The sequence below is a fragment of the Caretta caretta genome, chromosome 27 (assembly GCF_965140235.1).
Source record: "Caretta caretta isolate rCarCar2 chromosome 27, rCarCar1.hap1, whole genome shotgun sequence".
Lineage (NCBI taxonomy): Eukaryota > Metazoa > Chordata > Testudines > Cheloniidae > Caretta > Caretta caretta.
Genome location: NC_134232.1, coordinates 13282762 through 13301282, shown reverse-complemented (window position 1 = coordinate 13301282; position 18521 = coordinate 13282762).

The window sequence follows — 18521 nt, the reverse complement described above, 5'->3', positions numbered from 1 at the left end:
AGCAGTAATAATCACATGTAATGTAGCATACTCTGTGGAGTGCAAGTATAATATTATAGGGGTAGGCATAACATGTTCATAGCCATCTGCAAACTGAGGCTCTGATCCAGCAAACACTTAAGCATGTGCCTCATTTTTAAACCCATGAGAAGTCCTGTTGACTTCCCTGGAACTACTCACTTGCATAAAGGTAAGCAGGTGCTTAAGTGCTTTACAAGATCAGGGTCTGAGAGTGCGTCTGTGAATAACGATTAGCTAACCAATGGCACCCATTGTGCTACCAATGTCTAATAATTCTATAATAGTCGTACACACTATGACATCTTTGGACCAAGGTCAGGATCCTGTGTCCATTCTGAATTCTTTGGCTTGTGCATGTCAAGGGAGTCCTGCATTAGTCTGCTAAATAATCAAAGCTAAGTACCTTGTGGCTACAGCCCCGCAGTATGCATGGCCCATTTGCATGCTGCCTATATGTGCTTTGCTTTGTGCAGCTTGTGAGCTTTTCCCACCAAGCAGCAGCAGAGGGGGCCATGCTGTTATTTGGAAACCAGCTCCCAGGATGAGCTGCTTCTCTGTCAGACGTTTGGACTCATTGGTCCCCCCATGGCATGGGCTAGTTTACTGTAGTACCCACCTTAACTGACCAGGATCAGAGAGGGAGGTCTGGAAAGCTGAAGACATCAGTGCCTCATATTCATTGATCTGTGACTTGATCAGTCTCTGCTCCAGCGGAAAGCAAATGTAACTCACTGGTCAGAATGTCTTACACATTCCCCTGTGTGTCTGATCCACAGGGATGTAAATCCTTTAAAGTCTACAGCTGCAGAACCTACATCTTTGGCTCACATTATTCCAGCTCCTGCATTTAGCACTGGTATGCCTTGGTTCAGTTCGTGATGGTAACCAGCTCACACACTTGAGGTCCCTGAAATGGTGGAGAGAAAATCCCTTCCCAAGCTCACATGTGGGGCTTGGTGGAGTATGGTGCATGTGAGCCAGAATCACTGTAGCTCAGCATTTCTTCCTCTGCCGATCTCTTCCTCAGACCCTCCAGAACGATGCTCAAAGGCATGGGAACTGGGAGCTTAACTGCCAGAGGTGCCTTGGAAAATTGCAACCTAAATCCACATTTAGGCACCCAAATAAAGTGGCCTAATTTTCAGAAGTGCAGAGTGCCCAGCACCTCCCACTGAAAGTCATACTCTACATTTCTGGGAGGTGGGGTTGTAACTGTTTTATCCATGGTGGCCCTCTAATTACCATTCAGACGGGCTCTGATGGGCTAGAGGAGTTAATGCTAGTGCACGTGGATTGCTATTTTAACCACTACCCAGGAGTTTGGAAAAGCATTCAGACCCTCCTACCCACTTTGCCTCAAGAACTAATCCAGCAAAGCAACTCAGATCCCGGGCGGCTGTTAACAGTCACTTCCTTTCCTTTTTTATAAACACAGGCCGCAATCACATGAATGTAGGTGAAGATGCAGCTCCTGAGAGTGTGGGACTCCGAGCACTGGGGCAGTTCAGCTCTGTATGGCTGGAGAGAGACCCATGGATGCTGTGCGAAGGTCTTGCACATGGCTCTGCAGATGCACCTCAGCCCTGATCCATAGCTGTTCTGTTTGGGAGCTCCCTCAGGGCTCTGCCAATGCACCTCCATGCTGACAGGCCACACCATCTGATAGGCCAGTCCTGGGCCTCACATACGCAGCTCTGCCTATGCCCCTCTGCTCCATAGTACCCTGGGCTCAGGTCCTGGGTTCCCCCCAATCCCGACTTGCAGCCCCACCACTATTCGAGCCCTGGGCTCCTGCACACTGTACTGTCAATACCCCTCAAGCCCAACTTGCTGAATTTCATTTCTGCCCAGATTTTCATTTGATTTTTTCCCCACCCCAATTGTGCAATAATTAGCCAGAGAAACCTTCTTTTCTTTGACTGGAACTCAAGCAGCAAGCATAACAACATGAAAGGGAGGACTTATGTCCATTTATTCTTTTATGTAGAGACTAAAACTAAAACCCCTCCAATGCATTATTAAGGATCTACAACCTATCCTGAAGGATGACCCAACACTCTCACAAATCTTAGGAAACAGGCCAGTCCTTGCCTACAGACAGCCCCCCAACCTGAAGCAAATACTCACCAGCAACCACATACCACACAACAAAACCACTAACCCAGAAACCTATCCTTGCAACAAAGCCCGTTGCCAACTGTGCCCCCATATCTATTCAGGGGACACCATCACAGGGCCTAATAACATCAGCCACACTATCAGAGGCTCGTTCACCTGCACATCTACCAATGTGATATATGCCATCATGTGCCAGCAATGTCCCTCTGCCATGTACATTGGTCAGACTGGACAGTCTCTACGTAAAAGAATATATGGACACAAATCAGATGTCAAGAATTATAACATTCATAAACCAGTCGGAGAACACTTCAATCTCTCTGGTCACGCGATTACAGACATGAAAGTTGCGATATTACAACAAAAAAACTTCAAATCCAGACTCCAGTGAGAAACTGTTGAATTGGAATTCATTTGCAAATTGGATACAATTAACTTAGGCTTGAATAGAGACTGGGAGTGGCTAAGTCATTATGCAAGGTAACCTATTTCCCCTTGTCTTTTCCTACCCCGCCCCCTGAGACGTTCTTGTTAAACCCTGGATTTGTGCTGGAAATGGCCCACCTTGATTATCATACACATTGTAAGGAGAGTGATCACTTTAGATAAGCTATTACCAGCAGGAGAGTGGGGTGGGGGGAGGTATTTTTTCATGCCTTGTGTGTATAAAAAGATCTTCTATACTTTCCACAGTATGCATCCGATGAAGTGAGCTGTAGCTCACGAAAGCTTATGCTCAAATAAATTGGTTAGTCTCTAAGGTGCCACAAGTCCTCCTTTTCTTTTTGCGAATACAGACTGACACGGCTGTTACTCTGAAACCTGTCATAACAACATGGTGAGCTTTCCGGTGGTGCTCTGAATAGAAGTAATTGAGGGTTTCCTGTGCTGTTACCAGAAATCAGTGCATCTCTGCCATGTTATAGCCTTGTAACTGCTGAGTGTGAGCTTCCAGTCAGGCTCTCAGGAGCAAATGCAAGGTGTCTGACTCCTCATTGTTTGTCTCCAGGCTGTCAGCTGGAGTCATATTCACAACCTGAGTCAAAATACCATGGCTGTTGATTGGGAGCAAGGTTTAATTTAGGGTTGTGTGTGAGAAGAGTGTGTTTGTGCAAGTTAGCGTGTGAGTATGGGAGTAAATTACATTTGTGTGTGTTTCAGAGTAGCAGCCATGTTAGTCTGTATTCTCAAAAAGAAAAGGAGGACTTGTGGCACCTTAGAGACTAACCAATTTATTTGAGCATAAGCTTTCGTGAGCTACAGCTCACTTCATCGGATGCATACTGTGGAAACTGCAGAAGACATTATATACACAGAGACCATGAAACAATACCTCCTCCCACCCCACTCTCCTGCTGGTAATAGCTTATCTAAAGTGATCACTCTCCCTACAATGTGCATGATAATCAAGGTGGGCCATTTCCAGCACAAATCCAGGTTTTCTCACCCCCCCACCCCCATACACACACAAACTCACTCCCCTGCTGGTAATAGCCCATCCAAAGCGACCACTCTCCCTGCAATGTGCATGATAATCAAGGTGGGCCATTTCCAGCACAGTGTGAGACAGAGTCAGTTTAACAGGTGTGTGAGTGAATGTGTGTGTGTGAAAGGTACATCTACTACACTGCAGTGGGAGGGGTCGTTCCTGGCTTGGGTAGACATCCCCACACCAGCTATGCTTGAGCGAGCAGCATGGCCTCCGCGGCTTGGGCTCCTCATCCGAGCATGTACCTAGGGGGTCAGTGAGTAAATACGTTTGTGCGAGAATTGTGTGTGTGAGTGTGCATGCAAATGAGTGCGTTTGTGTGAGAGCACAGCTCTTTCCACCACATTAATTACGCTTGACGTGACCATTTTGATCTGGGAGATTTGTTTGTACCAACTGCCTAATTAACCCGCCTGCGTGATTAATCTGTAATATCATCCATTACATCAAGATTTAGTGCTGCCTGGGCTGGTGGTTTTTTGTGATGGGAATAACTCTCCACTGAGAGCTGGACTGAGACCCACAAAACCATCACAGCCACTTCACTGAAGTACCATGCAATGGAAATACTGCGCTGGTTCCTGCTGATGTGGGCTGGATTCAAACTGGTGACCCAGAGGAGGCTGGATTTTTATGGCACGCGGGGTGTACAGAAATCTCCACGACAGCCTTTAGCACAGAGATATTATGTTACCACCTCATGCTGCTGCCCTCATTGGGCAACCCCAGAGCTGTTGACCTCCCTGTTTATTATTAATTGGATTACAGCAGCAGCTAGAGGCTCCAACTGAGATCAGGGGCCGGTGACCCCAAGCCCTGTATTATTCATAATGAGAAACTGTCCTTGCCATGAAGAGTTTACAGTGTGAATAGACAAAAGGCAGGAAGGGAAACTGCGGCCCAAAGCTCGCCCAAGGTCACACAGCAGGTCAGTTGCAGAGCTGGAATAGAATACAGCTCCCCTGATCCCTAGGGCAGTACCATACCTACTAGACCTGGGCACTCCTGGCTCGCTCCTCCTTTAAATCTCTCTCCTGCATACTTTCTCCTCCTTGTAATGTTGCCAAACAAGGACCCTCGGCTGTCTCTGATTTGTGTGGCTTCTTGATGCTAAGTCACTGGTTCTCCTGAAGTTATAGCTCCTAGTTTTCTTCTATTAAGCAAAATTCAGGAACAAATGAAAAGGTCTGTTTAAAGTGATGGTTAATTTGGTTATTTGGGATTGTTTTTGCTTGATTGCAGGGGTGCTGGAACAATTTTTACGGGGGCGGGGGGAGGCTGAGAGCCACTGAACCAAACTGTAAGTCCTGTATATAATGGAAACCACTTCAGGTCAGGGGGTGCTGCAGTAGCCCCAGCACCCCTAGTTCCAGCGAGATTGTGGAATAATTGCTCCAAGCCTCTGATAAATGCTCCTTGAAGGGACTTTGGGCAAAATCCTCAGCTGGTGTAAACTAGCCTCGTTCCCTTGAAATCAGTGTAACCGCAGTGATCTACACCCGCCCAGAGGAGCTGGCTCTCAAGGCAGTGGAATCCCTTATACAGCTGCTGAATTCTCAGGGTTCGCCAACAGATGGCAATACCGCTGGGCTAAGCTCGCAGGAGGCTGCTGGAGCGTGCAATACTCAGGGTTGCCTGTTTTATCAAGGACTGGGCCTGCATGGCAGTGCAGAGAGGCGGCCTCCCTGAAGCAGCGATTTCCTCACAGCAGCAGCTTGGTTACGGCCTCGGCAATGTACGTGCACAGCGGAGGATGCCTCCCGTGTGTGTATTTTTAAAGGCGGCAGCAGATGGGAAACCTTGGCCGTCGCAGGCTGAACTCGCTGGCGGAGCTGGCTCACGCTGCAGCTCAGGGGGGCTGGAACAATATTTATAGTCGTGGGGGGGGACTGAGAGCCGCTGAACCAAACCATAAGCCCTGGATATAACAGAGACCGTGTCAAGCCAGGGGGGTGCGGCAGCACCACTGATCCCAGCAGCTCCTGCAGCTACCTCCAGGTGGGAGCTGGGGATCTTCCCAAGTCCACCCCCTCGATTTCAGTGGACTATTACTGGCTGACCACAGCACAGCCAGGGGAGGGGCAGGAGAACCAGCAATGAAGCATAAATTATGCTGACATAAACTGTAGTGTAAACATCACCTCGTCACCATCCCTCTGGCAGGGAACTCTCTCCAATGGGCAGCTTTAGCCTTGGGCCCCAGCCTCAGCCTGCTGCTCTTTGTTTATCAGTCTTACAAAGCCTTCACCATCTTTGAAGTATTTACCGTCACCAGCCCCTGGGAGGCAAGGCAGGGCTAGCATCCCACAGTACAGAGAGGAACTGAGACCAGACAGACTGACCCAAGGTCACACAGGGCATCTGGAGCAGAGCAGGGAACTCCAGGCTCGTCTCTGGAGTCCCAAGCCAGCACCCGGACCCCGCAACCATCCCTCCTCTCTTTCAGTGCGGGTTGGTCAGAAGTCGAGCAAAGCACGCAGATTTACTGAGCTGAGGATCTGGCTCATTTACTTTCCCTGCTGACATTTTGGACTCAGTTTCCTTTGTGGGATTTTTTTATTTTTTTTTTAATTCCTGCCCTTGCCATGCGCACACAGGGGCGTGATCCCGGCCTTACGGAGCTGGAGGGTTAGATAACCGTTCCTGCTGGAAGGGACGATTGTGTCACTGTTTACTTGAACTCCACCCAATCGACACAATTACCAAGCACCATTCTTCTGAGGCCAGCTGTAGGCCATAAAATGGGAGTTTGCTGGTCCAGGAGGTCAGAGACACACTACAGCTCAATTAAGAAAAAGGAGCTGGACAATTTTACTTCCAATAACAACATTGTGATATATGAAGCTTGGTCCAGTTTCATGCTTCAAGGCATCAGCTGGTCACTGCAGGAGGCAAGAAGGAATCTTTTCCCCATATGCAGGTTTGCATAATTGGCCAGATGCATTATGGGTTTTTCCTTCCTTTGAAGCATCAGGATTAGTCACTTGCAAAGGCAGGACTTGGGACCGTATGGGCCTATGGTCTGACCTAGTCTAGCCTGGATGCTCCTCTGACATTGTTACCCCGAAACTCCACAGACTTAATGGAGTTACTCCTGAGTTACACCAGCATGAAAGAGAGCAGACTCAGGCCCCTTGTTCATGTGTCTTTTTCGGTATAGCCTCAATGATATTGTCTGAAGCTCTTCCCCCAACCTTTGTTGCTTTGCAAACTCTCCCGTTCCTGCCCTACTACACCCCCTGCCCTGGCTAATCGGCTTGATTTGCTTATTTCACTAGCTGAGGATCCCACCCAGACCTAACCCCCCAATTCTTTGTTCAGGGAGCAGGCTGGAAACTGCATGAGATTGGACCACAATCTTCCGTCAGGAAGCTATGTGGTTAGAACTGGGGACTAGGACAGGGACACAGGACTCCTGGGTTCTATTGCTGACTTTGAGAGCAGGCCTGAGAATCAGGACTCCTGGGTTCAGATTCTAACTCTGGGGAGGGGAGTGGGGTCTTATGGTTACAGCAGGGGACTGGGAGTCAGGGTTCCTGAGTTCTAGTCCCATCTGTGAGGAGAGGTGTGGGGGCTAGTGGTTAGAATAGGAGGTTGGGTGTCAGGACTCCTGGGTTCTACCCCTGATTTGGGGCAGAGAGTGTGGTTAGAGCCGTGGGAAAGAGGGAGCCAGAGCTCCGGGATTCTGTTCCTGGCTTGGGTAGGGAATGTGGGTCTAGAGGTTAGAGCAGAGGGCCTAGGCACTGGATTCTGCTTAGATCTGGTAGAAATCTTCTCAGAGGAATTCCAAGAGCTTGAAATGTTGCCATTTGTTTTTTTTTGGCTTTTTATCACAAATCAGCAGAAAGGCTCCGATTCTGTGTGAAAGACCCCGCCTTTCCCGGCTCAGTTATTTATTGGCTGGGAGTATCTCTGCTCTGAAAGCAAGAACAGTGCATGAATGAAAACACAGCTGGTTCTAGAACAAAGGGGATGGCGCAGGAGAGGAGGATGTCTTTGCAGCAGAGCAGGGGGAGCAGGGGAAAGCACTAGCTTGCTCAAAGACAGGGATGCCTGATGTTCTTTTGTGGGGGAGGGAGGGAGCTCCCAGTGGAGTTTGCCCTGTTGTGTAGGAGACATACACACATACGCAGAGTCTATTTTTATCCCTTCTCCTGCCTGAGCGAGCAGAATCCCTCTGCACTGTGACATCTAATTTAGCAGCTTCCCCGCATCCCACTGGCTCTGCACGTGAGTGGGAAACTCAATGCGGCAGCTATTTTTAAATCCCATAAATATTAATCCCCTTCAGTCATTTATCAGGCAGCCTGTCTCCGCTGCCTGTGTGTGAAAGCACCAGGAGTCTCTCTTTCTCTCTGTGTATATGTATGCTGGGCAATCTGCTAGCACTTGCCATGAGAAGAAACAGCACCTTCCTCCAGATGTACCCCACACCTGCAACCGCATGCCAGGGATCCACAGGTGTTGGGGTTCAGGGAAAGGAAGGAGAATTTTTTTAATCTCCTGAGGGGTGGGGAAGAAGGGCCCTCATTTCCCCCCCACTTTAGCCATCCCCCACTCTTCTTCCTTCACGTCAAGGGGTTGGGTGGGGATGGAGGTGAAGATAGGGTGTGGGGGTTGTTCTATCAGAGAGGTACCATAACAGCACCCACATAGTGGAAGCAAAGAGCACGGATTCTGAGCGGGACGCACAGCTGATTAAATTGACACTGCTCCATGGACTTCAGTGCAGCTGGGTTGTTTTACACCAGCTAAGGAGGAGGCCCTGGGTAAAGACGTCCCGATTTATTGACAAGACCTTGAGCCTCGTTGTGTTGGGGCAATAGGGAGGGGTCGTGGCTCTTGGGAGATGGGAAAATAGATTCTACACATCAATTGGTTTCCTTTGTTTGTTACATTTTGCTCTGTTTTCTTCCCCTTATATAGTGCATCGAAAACCTCCCTGCCCCAAGGTCTCACTGAGGCTGGGAGCTTTGTCAGATTCCTTGCAGGATTAGACGTTTCTATGGAGAATAAGAACATCTACAGTGAAATACAAGAAATGTATAAGGAAAATAAACTCTCCTGCTTCAGGGTGTCAGCCCAATCACTAACTGTCAGGAAGGCACTTCACCCCTGGCCAGGGTAGTCCATAAATGTCTTCTAGAGGGCAACTGCTGAAGCATCTAGTACAGGTGGCTGTTGGAGACCGGAGGCCAGAAGAGATGGGCTGGATAAGGCTCTGGAGCGGGAGGAGGTGCCAGAGCAGAGAAAATAATATGTTGCTCTTTGTTATTTGTGTTGTGGTAGGTCCAGGAGCCCAGTTGTGGCCCAGGACCCCGCTGGGCTGGGTGCTGTACAAACACACAACAAACAGACTGTCCCCGCCCCAACCCACTGACAATCCAAAGCCCTTTAGAGTCCCCGGGGAGCCTTTCTGCTGACTCCAGTGAGCGGTGGCTGACTCCACATGTGACTCTAAAGCACTTAGCCAGCTGGCTTGGCCCCAAAGGGCCTTGGCCCCTTCCCAGCGTGCTTTGCATCGCTGGCTCTGCGAACTCAGCAAAGTGGAATGAGGTCAGTGGCTCATGCTGGAGACAGCAGCTTTCTGGAAGTGAAGGGTGACAACCGAGTGTCCCAGGTCTTCCTAGGGAGGGGTCCTGGCTCTGCTAATGAGCGTCTCAGGTACATCCAGGCTACTGACCGCACAGAGCAGCAGCGACTCCTAACAATGCATCGGGGGATGAGAGATGAGGACCTCATGCCACCTCCCAATTCCATGGGCCAGATCCTCCACTGGTGTAAACCAGGGCATCCCTAGCGGCTTCAGTGGAGCTCTCCTGCTTTACACCAGCTGACGGCCTTGCCCCATGCTCCTCTTCCCCCGCCCTTACTCAGAAGCATTCCCTTTCTTGCTTCCTTGCTTGCGTTCCTTCCCAAGTGGCCATACTTCCCCATGTCCCCACCCCCACCTCCTCCCCAGAGGTTGCTACTTCTGCTGCTGCTTGCAGTCTGGGTCAATCGGTTGCTATATTTAACTGCGGCAGTTCAGCGAGAAGTCTCGTCGTCCGCTATTTTTAACCTGCTGCGGCCCCGTTTCTGTGCTGAGCGAGGATCCGCGCTACTGGGAAAGGTCTGTGCTGGGATTGTACCGCACTGCAGGCTCACGCCGGGGGCTGATTTATCTTCTGGCAGCTGCCGGGGGCTTCGTGGAGCCCGTAACGAGGCTGCCAAGTGGCCATCGAGGAAAATAAATAACTGTAATGAACTGTGACGCAGGGGAGTGAAAGCCCTTGGCACTAACAGGGCCATGCCGATGTACCGCAATGGCTAGTGCTCTCCAGGCAGGCTGGCTCCATGGCCTCAGAAAGCCAGTGCTCCATGCTGCCACGCAGGACCCCTGGGTTCCGTGTTATTGTTCCTCCCTGTGCAGGGGTAACAGTGCGACTGAGGCCTCACTGAGAGGGCAGGAAGATGCTCTTGCTTGGCCGCTCTGTCTGGGGGGCAAGGCAGGAGCAGTGCTCCTGGGATGGAGCAGGAGAGAGAGGACAAACCCTCTGTTCAGGGCCAGGCAGGGCTCTGGTCAGGATCCATTGCACTCAGCTTAAGGAGGGCCGGCCAGCACAGAGCCCTCGCTCCCTGCCCTGCAGCATCCTGAATCGCTGCTGTCTGCCCAGGGCAGAGCAGGGGGATTCCCCACCGGACAGATGTCACCCTGGGAGAGGAACCACGGCAGCGCTGAACCCTGACCCCCCACCCCCCCAGCCTGCCCATGGCAGAGAAAGCAGCCGGCTCCCCAAGGCCTCCCTCCTTGCCAACTTAGCACTCTGCACTCAATTGCATTAGAAAGCAGCATTAGCTCTGCCTCGCCAGCTCGCCTGCGCTGGGGTCCAGGCCATCACGCCTTGGGACTCATTTGGTGCGGCTCCTGCTCCCCTTAGCAGCTCTAATTTTGGCTCCTGCTGCCCAGTGGGAACAGAGCCAGGGGCTGGGGGCCGGTTCTTGGGATGGTTTGCTCGTTGCAGGCTGGAGATTAACTTCTGGGTCAGTAACAATGAGGCTGAGGAGGACAAAGGGGAAATTTATGCCGCGCATGGCCTGCAGCCATACCAGCCCTCGCATGCTAAGCTGGGCCGAGCTTGGCCAGCACTTGGATGGGAGCCCTGTGAGGAAATCCCAGCCACCTCCAGGCATGGCAGGGGTCTGGCTCTGGATGCTCTTCCCGCGGAGCCCAGTGGGTGCTGTGCTGCTGGAGGTCCCGCCTCTCCAGTATGGTGTTAAATTGTGGACCTGACTACCTGCCCTGGACTGGGGCACTGTCCCCGCCAAACCAGGGAGGGGTATGTGCTGCTCCGGTGCTCTGGTCTGATTCCCACCGGGGTCACTGACATTTTCTCCCATGGTTTCAGCTGGGTATGGGATTCTTCTTTACTTCCTGTTCTAAACAGAAGTCGTGTGGCAGCAGTTGCTGCATTCTGCCCCAGAAGTGGCTGCATTCCAGTGGCAGATCCTTGTATCCTGGTCTGTCTATAACTAGGTATCTCATCTGTCTGTCCCTAGCTCCCTGTGCTGCTCTGTCTTCAGCTATCTATCACAAGTATATTGCACCCATCACCAATTCTCCTAACTGCTCTAGGATCCCATCAGCTATGCAGCTGTCCTTTCCCCTAGGGCACTGAGCTGGATGAACCCTGTTAGCCAGCTGAAATGGAGGGTGTTGCTACCGGGAGCCATTCCCAGCCCCTCCCTCTCTCGTCTGGAATGTCACTGGGGGTCAGCGGCCACCAATGGCAACTGAACCAGTCAGCGTTTGGGTGCAGACGGGTGCCTAGCAACAACCAGGTCCCATGGCCACCCTTCGCCTTGGCTCGTTCATTTTGCCGGGGAATAACGAGAAAGATTGAGCCACTTGGTCCTTATATTTAGCAGGGGATTTGGGGCCCAGGGAATTGTTGAGCTCAACTAAGTTGTCTAACGCCATCTCTCTGTCTCCCAGTTGCCCCGTGGGTGATGCTCTGCCCTTGGCCATGTCAGCGTAAAGGGCATGAGCTGTCCTAGCAGTGCCGGTAGGTGGCAGGGAGAAGCCTGCAGCAGTTGGATCTCTGATGATACAAGATTGATCCTGCAGGTGCCTCGGTGCTGGGGTGAAGCCAGTCTTGGGTGATGGGCCCGGAACCGTCAGCGGGAGGGAAGGCCCCTACGGACCCACGCTTGGGACAGACCCAGAAAGAGCGAGGCAGAGCTGCTCTTTGGAAACAGCAGCATGATGCAGGGAACAAGGCACGGGACTGGGAGTCAGGACACTGGGGTTCTAGTCCCACCTCTGCCACCGACCTTGGAGAGTCTCTGTGCCTCGGTTTCTCCCTCTGTAAAAGGTGGCTGAAGGCGCTGAGCTCTGCCAGTGACCAGCAGGTCATGCTCCTGTTCTAGGGAATAGCAGCCCGTGCCCTGCTGTGGTTTGACACTGGAGGAAACCCCTTGCCATGTTACATGGGGTGGCACCTCTAGCAGAAACCTACTTCCTTTGCTGCTGATATTAGCAACACCCAGAATTCAAGGTGGGATTTCTGCTTCTAGAATTAATTTTGTGCCTGTTTACAAGACATGGGGGCTGGAAATCCCAGGTGCATCAGGGGATAGAGAGGGGTGGGGGACGGGCCAGACTCGCCCCTTTTCCCCTGAGCACAGCATCTCAGGGTTGCTAATAAATGAGGAGCAATGAGTTCCCAGCAACCCTGCCCCACTCCCAGCACCAGCCTCAGGAGCACCATTAAATGAGATGGGTTATTCTCAGCTCCTGCTTGTCTCTCCAGTGGGACATGCTGAAATGTCCCTAAGGCATCTTGCCTGCAGCTAGCTAATACTTCCCAGCAAAGGGGAAATGGAGCCAAAGCCCCTGGCTTTGACTGATCCCCCTGCTCCAGCCCAGAACGTGAAGCTGCTCATATGGCAGACAGTTTTCCTTCTCCAGGATGAGGTGCAGTTGATGGCTCCTTCTAATGGGACACATGACCAGCCTGGATCCGGCCAAGGGCCTGGCTGGTAGTGTCCTGCGTCTAACTGGCCAGGGTCAGCTTTATAGGGAGCTGCATTACACTGTGCATTAGGGGGTGATGGGATGATCTGCCCCCAGGGACAACTCTCCACAAGTCAAACCTCAACACGGGGGACCTTTCCTGTGGGTCATTAGACAGGAGAGACAAATAAGGAGCATGCAGGGAACATCCCCGTGGGGGGCCAGTGTGGCCAGGGCCGCCTTCCTATGCCAGGACTAGGGGCATGAGGACTTAGAATAGCAATAAGAAAGGAGCTCTGGATCAGGGCCGAGGGGCATCCGTACAGCTGCGTGTGGGGAACTGAGCGAGGTCTGGGCAGTGCCATCCCTTGCGCGGGCACCAACAATGTCCAGTTATTTAACTGAAATGCCTTATTTTGAAGGGAAAAATCCCCAGGGAAGCATCCTTAGGGCTGGACGGGTGCAGCCATCCTGTCCAATTGGCCGTTAGGGCCTCCTGCAGGAATACGGGTGGAGCAGAGAGTCCCTGGAGGAGTCACGAAACCCAGGCCCTGCCTAACCTTGGGCACACGCAGGCTGGGGGTCACTCTGTGTTCGGTACACTATGCTGCCACAGATGCTGCGGCGGTGGCAGAGGCCTCGCACGAGGCAGCACGAGGATGGCGCTCGTGGATGCCCACAGGGGAGCCGTTCACTGGCTCCACCGACACAGGCTGCTCCTGCGATCGGGCCGCTTCCCGCTAGCTGCAGACCTGCTTGGCATAAACACTGCTCCTGAATGATGGAAACCCAGCGAGGGAGCGCGGGGAAGGTGATGGCTGTCCGCCTCGCTTAACTGTCAAGGGCAGTGGGGGCTGGAGAGTGGGTCAACATGGAGGCTGCTGCACAACAAGGTCGTTCAACCCCACCCCTTCTCTGGCTGGAACTAAGGGAACACTGGAGGGGCCAGGTGGAAGAATGACCACAGAGAAGCACCTCAGAGGTGCAGTGCCCTGCAACGGATAAAGCAGTGGGTGGGGAGTCAGGACTCCTGGCTTTTATTCCTGGCTCTGCCACCATCCTGCTAGGTGACCTTGGGCAAGTCCCTTCCCTTCTCTGTGCCTGAGTTTCTCCTCCCACCCTCTGTCTCTTTAGACCGTGTCTGTGCAGTGACCAGCTCAACGGGGTCTCTAGCTGCTGCCATAATCACAGTAGGGCAGAGGGTTTGCCAGGGGGTGAGAGAAAGTCTTAATCACAAGAACTCCCCCCAGCCTAGCAGTAAACATGCCCCATTTCCCAGGCAACAGCAGCCCCGTGGCCCCCATGATGAGCTCTCAGCAGGGGAACTCTGGGCATCTCAGAAGCGCACACTTTCGCCCGTTGCCAGGAGACCAGGGATTAGCATGGAGAAATCAAAACCTGTTTGTGCCTACTGAAAGCCATCCCCCCTCCCCACTGCCCTGGAAATGGGCCAAGCCTGCTAAAAATAGCCAGGCTCTCAGTGGGACAGCGGGGAAGAGAGGGAAATCCTAATGAGATTCTGCTGAGGAAACACCTGGGGCTTTAATTGCTCCATTTTTCATCTGTCTAAACAAAAAGAGAGTCGATTTGTATGATCCTGGACCCAGGGCACTGCCTCTCTGCTCTGTATCCCAGGTATGTCCATGTAGACGTACCGGCCTCATTGCTTGTATCCCAGGTACCTCCCCAAAGCACTTTGTTCTGAGGTATTCCTGAGTGGACACTCCACTGCAGGGACCTTTCCCTCCTCCAGCCCTGAAGTCAGGGATATTTTCTGACTCTGAAGCCCCTAAACTCTCTCCCCTCTGTCTTGGCTCATTATCGGCCCACCACAGGCGCAAAGCCCTTCTCCTCGGCAGCTCTGGATTCCAGCCTGTTTGCTGACTACATTTTAGAGCAGCGACCTGTTCTGGCCTGCTCCTTTTGGCTGAGAAATCTAGACCCACCTTCACACCTCAGAGACTGAAGGGTCATTTATTTCTTCCAGGACGGCTTCTTGTGAACATTCCCAAATGCTCTCGGATCACAAGGATCTTAAATGAACAAGGCTCATTAGGGACGAGGAAGAGAGGTTTATATTGAAACAACACAGCTGCCAGAGAGACAGGGAGGCTGGAGGGACCTCATCTCCTGGATCTGACCTTTACTACATATGCAGCTGGGGTGGTTTTTTTTTTTTTGCAAGTGTCAGTTTTTGTTCTTCTTAATTGAGCGAAGATCCAGGCCAGTTGCCTGGTAAATAGCTTATCATTTTAGTAGAGCTAAAGAAAAGGAATATAAATGCACAAAGCTTACAGTGTAAAGACAATCTAATTTCTGGGCTTCATTTCACCACCAATCTACAGTGAATGTTCACCATGCCAGGCTGTGTCTAGTGGTTATTGAAGGGGTCTGGGAATCAGGACTCCTAATTTCCATTCCTGGCTCTGGACAGGGAGTCACGTCTGGTGGTTGGCCCAAGGGAAATAAGGGTCAGGATTCCTGAGTCCGATATCTGGCTCTGGAGAGAAGCCATGTCTGGTGGAGGAGTTCCCTATAAGATTCCCGGGCTCTGTTTTCAGCTCTGGGAGGGGAGCTGTTGCTCTGGGCTTTGAAGGGCTTGCTCTATACATTTTGCAGGATGGAATATAACCTGACTGCAGGGACACATGTTTAATTCATTCCCTGATCTGCTTTATTTATAGCACAAAGTGGCCCAGCGACGCATCTAAATCATTCGCCAGTGGCATGGACAGATGGAGGAGCTGGGTTCACACTCCCCGGCAGTGGCATTTCTGACAATGGGCAACGCTTCTGCAATGGGCTCTTTCTCCTTGGCAGAGGGATGAGCAAGAGGCTCTCAGCGGCCTGGCTCCCATCAATGGCTGGCGTTCTCCATGGTTCTGAAAACTGTGGTGCTTCGAGGGTTTGCAAACTCACTGGGGTTCAGGGAGAAAATGCTTTGGGTTAGAATGGACTAGCTCTACGTGAAGCCAGAGGGAGTGTTGTCTAGCAGTTACAGCAGCAAGCGAACCCCTGGGTTCTACTCCCAGTTCTGACACGTTCTCACTTTGGGTGTGTCTACACTGCACACTAAGCTCGGGGTTGTGGGGCTTGGTGTTTCCAAGCCCACGCCTGCGCATCCGTACGGCATTGTAAACCTGTGTTTACAATGGCTGGACCTGAGTCTCACAGCCGTGCTCACGCATCCACACTGCACTACACAGAACTCCTGACTCGGGTCTGGGGCTTGAGCAGCGTCCACACTGCAAAATGACAGGGCTTGCACTTGAGTCAGGATAGAACTCAGGCACTGACTCCCCCCTCCCCCCGAGCAGGGTTCTAGGACCTGGGTCCTTAGTGCTTGCTGACCCAAGTCTGACTGATTTGCATATGGATGGAAGGGGGCTTCAGATCTAGCCTGAGTTAGAGCCCAGGCTTAGTGTGCAGTGAAGCCATTCCCTTTGTGATGTTGAGCAAGTCACATGCCTGCTTGGTGCCTCAGTTTCCCCACCTGTAAAACAGGGTTGACAACACTGCCCTGTCTCTGAAGGGAGTTACTGAATCAGTGTGTGCGAAATGCTCCCAGACCCCGTGTGGGGCTGAGGGAAAGGAAAGTATTTGTCACGACAGTTTCCTATTGAAAAAAGAGACGTCACAACCAAACCTGGGGTGTCACATGATCTGGTGGGATTCACCCTCCCCCGGGCCAAGGCAAGGGATGTCCTTGCCCAAACCATTCCCTGTTCCCTGTGTATTGCTACACAATGCATCCCAAGCCATTGCCTGGACTAGGCATTCCTGGAAGGGATTGTTGATGATGCTATCGTCACTTGTCTGCTGTCTTTGATTATTTGTATTACCATGTCGCCTAGGGGCCCTAATCATGAAACAGGACCCCGTCGTGCAAGGTGCTGTACAAACACAGAACAAACAGCTAGTCCCTGCCCCAAAGTGGCTTACAATCTAAACATTAGGCCTTATGGCTTTGCGTTCACTGCTCAGATCGGGAAGTTAATTGCCAATATGGGGGAGAATCGCCTAGGGGCCCCAGTCATGGAACAGGACCCCGTTGTGCAAGGTGCTGTACAAACACAGAACAAACACCTGGTCCCTGCCCCAAAGCGGCTTACAATCTAAACATTAGACCTTATGGCTTTGCGTTCACTGCTCAGATCGGGAAGTTAATTGCCAATACAGGGGAGAATTCCCTTGCCAATGCCTAATGGTCTCAGAAGAGCTCACATCTCACTGCTCATACATGCACAAGTATGTGTCATGCTGGCTCCCGTGCTGGAGCCGAGAAAATGCAATGCAAAGTAGCTACCATTCCCCTTCCACTGCTGCATACAAACACTGCTCCTCATGGGCAGCGGGGAGCGGGAGGGGGAGCTGGCCCCTCAAGAGAGTCAGGGCTCAGCCTCACCTGAGCCAGGTGTAGCCCAACTGCCGTGTGAAGGGCACTGAGTCCAGGGGCTACGTGATGGGAGCATGTGATTCAGAACCAGCCTGAGACCAGCTAGACAGGGAGATCTGTGGGAGATGGAGTCTGGCCTAATTGTTGGGTTTACGTTGAGCTGTTTTGATCTGGAGAAATCACTCACCCCTGAAGCAAAGGGACTGAAATCCTGCTGTCTGGGGAGATGGCCCAGCTGTCTTACAGCAGCCTCTGATTTACTGGAGAGGCAGTGTAATGAGAAGGATGGTCTCTCAGCTCTATCTTAACTATGACAGGTTTCAGAGTAACAGCCGTGTTAGTCTGTATTCGCAAAAAGAAAAGGAGGACTTGTGGCACCTTAGAGACTAACCAATTTATTTGAGCATAAGCTTTCGTGAGCTGAAGTGAGCTGTAGCTCACGAAAGCTTATGCTCAAATAAATTGGTTAGTCTCTAAGGTGCCACAAGTACTCCTTTTCTTTTTATCTTAACTATGTTTATCCATCAACTACAACAGACCCAATACCACGGACTGTAAAAGAAAATCCCTGTATTACTAGGTGGGTGCACAGGGCCCTGGCTGTATGGTAGGTGACCTGCCACAGACCAATAGCAGGGCCCTAGCCCAAAGAGTCTGCCATGGCACGGCGGAATAGGAGCAATACAATAGAGAGCAAACACGGCAGCCGTGTTGGTGAATAGGGGCTGTATTATCAGGTGGATTTGGATGAACAGAAGCTGCTCTCTGGAAGCAGGTGTATAAGAACAAGGGACACATTCAGAAAAAAATCACTCCCCTCCTTCCCGCACATCCCCATTGTAAAGAGAGCTAAAAGCTCTGAACTCCTCACCCTGCGCTCTATTACACGCTGGAGTTCCAGCCCTGCGCCGGGGGCGGTGGGGAGCTGCACTCCTCCAGGGGAAATGTGCTTCCTGCAGCCACCGTCCCTCCCAGAGTTAGAGAGCCCAGCTGCTGCATTGCCCTGGTAGAGGGTGCAGCATGCATCCCTCCGGCTGGGGTGAGTGTAGGGTGGGCTGCATGGCTCCACCGGTGGTCAGGAGCAGGGCTTCACGCAGAGGTGTCTGGCCACCGAGCACGGAGCAGTGCGCTCCCAGCATTTCCTCCCCATTCTGCATCAGGAAAGGGGTCAGGTGTAATCTGTCCCTCAGGCCTTAGGCAGGGAAAAATCCCACTGAGATCGAAGTACAGAGTTATCACAGAGTACATACAGAGTGAGCCCTGCGTAACAGCTCCGGGACTTGTCCCTGTGCGTTTCAATGCCAGAAAGTTAAACCCCTGTATAAATATGTCTAGGTGGGGTGGGGGGGACTTCAGAAAGCACCCCCCCTTCTTCTAGTGATGAGTGAATTTTAAACCCAGGTTTGGAGATTAGTGGAACACTGTCTCCTCTGTGAGAGGAACCCCTTAGGCCCAGTTTGTCCACACTGTTACTATTGCTACCCAGCGCAGGGGATCAGGGA